Below are 8,231 nucleotides of genomic sequence, written 5' to 3' on the forward strand. Positions count from 1 at the left end.
ACTCTCAAACTAATGCAGCCACTCAATCTAAGGCAGCCCCTCAAACTAAGCCAACCCCTCAAACTAAGGCAGCCCCTCAAAATAATGCAGCCCCTCAAACTAATGCAGACCCTCAATCTCATGCAGCCCCTCAAACTAATGCAGCCACTCAATCAAAGGCAGACTCTTAAACTAATGCAGCCACTCAATCAAAGGCAGCCCCTCAAACTCAGCCAACCCCTCAAACTAAGGCAGCCCCTCAAACTAAGGCAGACTCTCAAACTAATGCAGCCCCTCAATCGAAGGCAGCCCCTCATTCTAATGCAACCCCTCAGACTAATGCAGCCCCTCAAACTAAGACAGCCCCTCAAACTAAGCCAACCCCTCAAACTAAGGAATCCCCTCAAACTAAGGCAGACTCTCAAACTAAGGCAGCCCCTGAATCCAAGGCAGCCCCTCAAACTAAGCCAACCCCTCAAACTAAGACAGCCCCTCAAACTAAGGCAGCCCCTCAAAATAATGCAGCCCCTCAAACAAATGCAGACCCTCAATCGAAGGCAGCCCCTCATTCTAATGCAACCCCTCAAACTAATGCAGCCCCTCAAACTAAGGCAGCCCCTCTAACTAAGCCAACCCCTCAAACTAAGGAATCCCCTCAAACTAAGGCAGACTCTCAAACTAATGCAGCCCCATCAATCAAAGGCAGCCCCTCAAACTCAGCCAACCACTCAAACTAAGGCAGCCGCTCAAACTAAGGAAGACTCTCAAACTAATGCAGCCCCTTAAAGTAAGGCAGCCCCTCAAACTAAGGGAGCGCCTCAACAAAAGGCAGCCCCTAAAACTAAGGCAGCCCCACTAATTAAGCCAACCCATCAAACTAAGGCATCCCCTCATATTAATTCAGACTCTCAAACTAATTCAGCCACTCAATCTCAGGCAGCCCCTCAAACAAAGCCAACCCCTCAAACTAAGGCATCCCCTCAAACTAAGACAGATTCTCAAACTAATGCAGCCCCTCAATCCAAGGCAGCCCCTTAATCTAAGACAGCCCCTCAAACTAATGCAGCCCCTCAAACCAAGGCAGCCGCTCAAACTATGGCAGCCCCTCAAACTAAGGCAGCCGCTCAAACTAAGGCAGCCCCTCAAACTCAGGCAGCCGCTCAAACTAAGGCAGCCCCTCAAACTGAGACAGCCGCTCAAACTAATGCAGCCCCTCAGTCTAAAGCAGCCCCTCAAACTCAGGCAGACTCTCAATCTAAGGCAGCCCCTCAAACTGAGACAGTCGCTCAAACTAATGCAGCCCCTCAAACTAAGGCAGCCGCTCAAATTAAGGCAGCCCCTCAAACTATGGCAGACTCTCAAACGAAGGCAGCCCCTCAAACTAAGCCAACCCCTCAAACTAAGGAATCCCCTCAAACTAAGGCAGACTCTCAAACTAATGCAGCCCCATCAATCAAAGGCAGCCCCTCAAACTCAGCCAACCACTCAAACTAAGGCAGCCGCTCAAACTAAGGAAGACTCTCAAACTAATGCAGCCCCTTAAAGTAAGGCAGCCCCTCAAACTAAGGGAGCGCCTCAACAAAAGGCAGCCCCTAAAACTAAGGCAGCCCCACTAATTAAGCCAACCCATCAAACTAAGGCATCCCCTCATATTAATTCAGACTCTCAAACTAATTCAGCCACTCAATCTCAGGCAGCCCCTCAAACAAAGCCAACCCCTCAAACTAAGGCATCCCCTCAAACTAAGACAGATTCTCAAACTAATGCAGCCCCTCAATCCAAGGCAGCCCCTTAATCTAAGACAGCCCCTCAAACTAATGCAGCCCCTCAAACCAAGGCAGCCGCTCAAACTATGGCAGCCCCTCAAACTAAGGCAGCCGCTCAAACTAAGGCAGCCCCTCAAACTCAGGCAGCCGCTCAAACTAAGGCAGCCCCTCAAACTGAGACAGCCGCTCAAACTAATGCAGCCCCTCAGTCTAAAGCAGCCCCTCAAACTCAGGCAGACTCTCAATCTAAGGCAGCCCCTCAAACTGAGACAGTCGCTCAAACTAATGCAGCCCCTCAAACTAAGGCAGCCGCTCAAATTAAGGCAGCCCCTCAAACTATGGCAGACTCTCAAACGAAGGCAGCCCCTCAAACTTAGCCAGCCTCTCAAACTAAGGCTGCCCTTTAAACTAATGCAGCCCCTCAAACTAATGCAGAACTCTACCTAGGGCAGCCCCTCAAACTAAGGCAGCCCCTCAAACTAATGCAGCCCCTCAATCTAAGGCAGCCCCTCAAACTAATGTACCCACTCAAACCAATGCAGCCCCTCAAACTAATGCAGCCCCTCAATCAAAGGCAGCCCATCAAACTAATGCAGCCACTCAATCAAAGGCAGACTCTCAAACTAATGCAGCCACTCAATCAAAGGCAGCCCCTCAAACTAAGCCAACCCCACAAACTAAGGCAGCCCCTCAAACTACGTCAGCCCCTCAAACTAATGCAGCCACTCAATCAAAGGCAGACTCTCAAACTAATGCAGCCGCTCAAACTAAGGCAGCCTCTCAAACTAACGCAGACGCTCAAAATAAGGCAGCCTGTCAAAGTAAGGCAGACCCTCAAACTAAGGGAGCGCCTCAACCAAAGGCAGTCCCTCAAACTAATGCAGCCGCTCAAATTAAGGCAGCCCCTCAAACTAAGGCAGCCTCGAAAAGTAAGGCAGACCCTCAAACTAAGGCAGCCGCTCAAACTAAGGCAGACTCTCAAACTAAGGCAGCCCCTCAAACTAAGGCAGCCGCTCAAACTAATGCAGACTCTCAAACGAAGGCAGCCGCTCAAACCGAGGCAGCCGCTCAAACTAAGGCAGCCTCTCAAATTAAGGCAGCCGCTCAAACTATGGCAGCCCCTCAAAGTAAGGCAGCCTCTCAAACTAAGGCACTCCCTCAAAGTAATCCAGCCGCTCAAACTAAGGCAGACTCTCAATCAAAGGCAGACTCTCAAACTAATGCAGCCACACAATCAAAGGCAGCCCCTCAGACTAAGGCAGCCCCTCAAACTAAGGCAGACTCTCAAACTGACGCTGACCCTTAAAGTAAGGCAGCCCTACAAACTAAGGGAGCGCCTCAACCAAAGGCAGCCCCTCAAACTAATGCAGCCGCTCAAACTAATGCAGCCCCTCAATCTGAGGCAGCCCCTCAACTAAGGCAGCCGCTCAAAATAAAGCATCCCATCAAACAAATGCAGCCCCTCAAACTACGTCAGCCCCTCAAACTAAGTCAGCCCCTCAAACTAATGCAGCCACTCAATCAAAGGCAGACTCTCAAACTAATGCAGCCGCTCAAACTAAGGCAGCCCCTCAAACTCAGGCAGCCTCTCAAACTAAGGCAGCCGCTGAAACTAAGGCAGCCTGTCAAACTAAGGCAGCCGCTCAAACTAAGGCAGACTCTCAAACTAAGGCAACTCCTCAAACTAAGGCAGCCGCTCAAACTAAGGCAGACTCTCAAACTAAGGCAGCCTCTCAAACTAAGTCAGCCGCTCAATCTAAGGCAGCCCCTCAAACTGAGGCAGCCCCTCAAACTAAGGCAGCCGCTCAAACTAATGCAGCCCCTCAATCTGAGGCAGCCCCTCAACTAAGGCAGCCGCTCAAAATAAAGCATCCCATCAAACAAATGCAGCCCCTCAAACTACGTCAGCCCCTCAAACTAATGCAGCCTCTCAATCAAAGGCAGACTCTCAAACTAATGCAGCCGCTCAAACTAAGGCAGCCCCTCAAACCCAGGCAGCCTCTCAAACTAACGCAGACGCTCAAAATAAGGCAGCCTGTCAAAGTAAGGCAGACCCTCAAACTAAGGGAGCGCCTCAACCAAAGGCAGCCCCTCTAACTAATGCAGCCGCTCAAATTAAGGCAGCCCCTCACACTAAGGCAGCCTCGAAAAGTAAGGCAGACCCTCAAACTAAGGCAGCCGCTCAAACTAAGGCAGACTCTCAAACTAAGGCAGCGCCTCAAACTAAGGCAGCCGCTCAAACTAATGCAGACTCTCAAACTAAGGCAGCCGCTCAAACCGAGGCAGCCGCTCAAACTAAGGCAGCCTCTCAAATTAAGGCAGCCGCTCAAACTATGGCAGCCCCTCAAAGTAAGGCAGCCTCTCAAACTAAGGCACTCCCTCAAAGTAATGCAGCCCCTCAAACTAAGGCAGCCCCTCAAACTAAGCCAACACCTCAAACGAAGGCATCCCCTCAAACTAGGGCAGTCTCTCAAACTAATGCAGCCACTCAATATGAGGCAGCCCCTCAAACTAAGCCAACCCCTTAAACTAAGGCAGCCCCTCAAAATAATGCAGCCCCTCAAACTAATGCAGACCCTCAATCTAATGCAGCCCCTCAATCTAATGCAGCCACTCAATCAAAGGCAGACTCTCAAACTAATGCAGCCACTCAATCAAAGTCAGGCCCTCATCCTAATGCAACCCCTCAAACTAATGCAGCCCCTCAAACTAATGCAGCCCCTCAAACTAATGCAGCCCCTCAAACTAATGCAGCCCCTCAATCTAAGGCAGCCCCTCAAACTAATGTACCCACTCAAACCAATGCAGCCCCTCAAACTAATGCAGCCCCTCAATCAAAGGCAGCCCCTCAAACTAATGCAGCCACTCAATCAAAGGCAGACTCTCAAACTAATGCAGCCACTCAATCAAAGGCAGCCCCTCAAACTAAGACAACCCCACAAACTAAGGCAGCCCCTCAAACTAAGGCAGACTCTCAAACTAAGGCAGCCGCTCAAACTAAGGCAGCCGCTCAAATTAAGGCAGCCGCTCAAACTAAGGCAGCCCCTCAAAGTAAGGCAGCCTCTCAAACTAAGGCACTCCCTCAAAGTAATGCAGCCCCTCAATCTAAGGCAGCCCCTCATTCTAATGCAACCCCTCAAACTAATGCAGCCCCTCAAACGAAGGCATCCCCTCAAACTAAGGCAGACTCTCAAACTAATGCAGCCACTCAATCTAAGGCAGCCCCTCAAACTAAGCCAACCCCTCAAACTAAGGCAGCCCCTCAAAATAATGCAGCCCCTCAAACTAATGCAGACCCTCAATCTCATGCAGCCCCTCAAACTAATGCAGCCACTCAATCAAAGGCAGACTCTTAAACTAATGCAGCCACTCAATCAAAGGCAGCCCCTCAAACTCAGCCAACCCCTCAAACTAAGGCAGCCCCTCAAACTAAGGCAGACTCTCAAACTAATGCAGCCCCTCAATCGAAGGCAGCCCCTCATTCTAATGCAACCCCTCAGACTAATGCAGCCCCTCAAACTAAGACAGCCCCTCAAACTAAGCCAACCCCTCAAACTAAGGAATCCCCTCAAACTAAGGCAGACTCTCAAACTAATGCAGCCCCTCAATCTGAGGCAGCCCCTCAAACTAAGCCAACCCCTCAAACTAAGACAGCCCCTCAAACTAAGGCAGCCCCTCAAAATAATGCAGCCCCTCAAACAAATGCAGACCCTCAATCGAAGGCAGCCCCTCATTCTAATGCAACCCCTCAAACTAATGCAGCCCCTCAAACTAAGGCAGCCCCTCTAACTAAGCCAACCCCTCAAACTAAGGAATCCCCTCAAACTAAGGCAGACTCTCAAACTAATGCAGCCCCATCAATCAAAGGCAGCCCCTCAAACTCAGCCAACCACTCAAACTAAGGCAGCCGCTCAAACTAAGGAAGACTCTCAAACTAATGCAGCCCCTTAAAGTAAGGCAGCCCCTCAAACTAAGGGAGCGCCTCAACAAAAGGCAGCCCCTAAAACTAAGGCAGCCCCGCTAATTAAGCCAACCCATCAAACTAAGGCATCCCCTCATATTAATTCAGACTCTCAAACTAATTCAGCCACTCAATCTCAGGCAGCCCCTCAAACAAAGCCAACCCCTCAAACTAAGGCATCCCCTCAAACTAAGACAGATTCTCAAACTAATGCAGCCCCTCAATCCAAGGCAGCCCCTTAATCTAAGACAGCCCCTCAAACTAATGCAGCCCCTCAAACTATGGCAGCCGCTCAAACTATGGCAGCCCCTCAAACTAAGGCAGCCGCTCAAACTAAGGCAGCCCCTCAAACTCAGGCAGCCGCTCAAACTAAGGCAGCCCCTCAAACTGAGACAGCCGCTCAAACTAATGCAGCCCCTCAGTCTAAAGCAGCCCCTCAAACTCAGGCAGACTCTCAATCTAAGGCAGCCCCTCAAACTGAGACAGTCGCTCAAACTAATGCAGCCCCTCAAACTAAGGCAGCCGCTCAAATTAAGGCAGCCCCTCAAACTATGGCAGACTCTCAAACGAAGGCAGCCCCTCAAACTTAGCCAGCCTCTCAAACTAAGGCTGCCCTTTAAACTAATGCAGCCCCTCAAACTAATGCAGAACTCTACCTAGGGCAGCCCCTCAAACTAAGGCAGCCCCTCAATCTAATGCAGCCCCTCAATCTAAGGCAGCCCCTCAAACTAATGTACCCACTCAAACCAATGCAGCCCCTCAAACTAATGCAGCCCCTCAATCAAAGGCAGCCCATCAAACTAATGCAGCCACTCAATCAAAGGCAGACTCTCAAACTAATGCAGCCACTCAATCAAAGGCAGCCCCTCAAACTAAGCCAACCCCACAAACTAAGGCAGCCCCTCAAACTACGTCAGCCCCTCAAACTAATGCAGCCACTCAATCAAAGGCAGACTCTCAAACTAATGCAGCCGCTCAAACTAAGGCAGCCTCTCAAACTAACGCAGACGCTCAAAATAAGGCAGCCTGTCAAAGTAAGGCAGACCCTCAAACTAAGGGAGCGCCTCAACCAAAGGCAGCCCCTCAAACTAATGCAGCCGCTCAAATTAAGGCAGCCCCTCAAACTAAGGCAGCCTCGAAAAGTAAGGCAGACCCTCAAACTAAGGCAGCCGCTCAAACTAAGGCAGACTCTCAAACTAAGGCAGCCCCTCAAACTAAGGCAGCCGCTCAAACTAATGCAGACTCTCAAACGAAGGCAGCCGCTCAAACCGAGGCAGCCGCTCAAACTAAGGCAGCCTCTCAAATTAAGGCAGCCGCTCAAACTATGGCAGCCCCTCAAAGTAAGGCAGCCTCTCAAACTAAGGCACTCCCTCAAAGTAATGCAGCCCCTCAAACTAAGCCAGCCCCTCTAACTAAGCCAACCCCTCAAACGAAGGCATCCCCTCAAACTAAGGCAGTCTCTCAAACTAATGCAGCCACTCAATATGAGGCAGCCCCTCAAACTAAGCCAACCCCTTAAACTAAGGCAGCCCCTCAAAATAATGCAGCCCCTCAAACTAATGCAGACCCTCAATCTAATCCAGCCCCTCAAACTAATGCAGCCACTCAATCAAAGGCAGACTCTCAAAGAAATGCAGCCACTCAATCAAAGTCAGGCCCTCAAACTCAGCCAACCCCTCAAACTAAGGCAGCCCCTCAAACTAAGGCAGACTCTCAAACTAATGCAGCCCCTCAATCGAAGGCAGCCCCTCATTCTAATGCAACCCCTCAAACTAATGCAGCCCCTCAAACTAATGCAGCCCCTCAATCTAAGGCAGCCCCTCAAACTAAGGCAGCCCCTCAAACTAATGCAGCCCCTCAAACTAATGCATCCACTCAATCAAAGGCAGACTCTCAAACTAATGCAGCCACTCAATCAAAGGCAGCCCCTCAAACTAAGCCAACCCCACAAACTAAGGCAGCCCCTCAAACTAAGGCAGACTCTCAAACTGACGCTGCCCCTGAAAGTAAGGCAGCCCTACAATCTAAGGGAGCGCCTCAACCAAAGGCAGCCGCTCAAACTAATGCAGCCGCTCAAACTAAGGCAGCCCCTCAAACTCAGGCAGCCTCTCAAACTAAGGCAGCCGCTGAAACTAAGGCAGCCTGTCAAACTAAGGCAGACGCTCAAACTAAGGCAGACTATCAAACTAAGGCAACCCCTCAAACTAAGGCAGCCGCTCAAACTAAGGCAGACTCTCAAACTAAGGCAGCCTCTCAAAGTAAGTTTGCCGCTCAATCTAAGGCAGCCCCTCAAATTAAGGCAGCCCCTCAAACTAAGGCAGCCGCTCAATCAAAGGAAGCCCCTCAATCTAATGCACCCCCTCAAACTAATGCAGCCCCTCAAACTAATGCAGCCCCTCAAACTAATGCAGCCCCTCAAACTAATGCAGCCCCTCAAACTAATGCAGCCCCTCAATCTAAGGCAGCCCCTCAAACTAATGCAGCCACTCAATCAAAGGCAGACTCTCAAACTAATGCAGCCACTC

The sequence above is a fragment of the Heterodontus francisci genome, unplaced genomic scaffold (genome assembly GCF_036365525.1).
Source record: "Heterodontus francisci isolate sHetFra1 unplaced genomic scaffold, sHetFra1.hap1 HAP1_SCAFFOLD_50, whole genome shotgun sequence".
Classification (NCBI taxonomy): Eukaryota; Metazoa; Chordata; class Chondrichthyes; order Heterodontiformes; family Heterodontidae; genus Heterodontus; species Heterodontus francisci.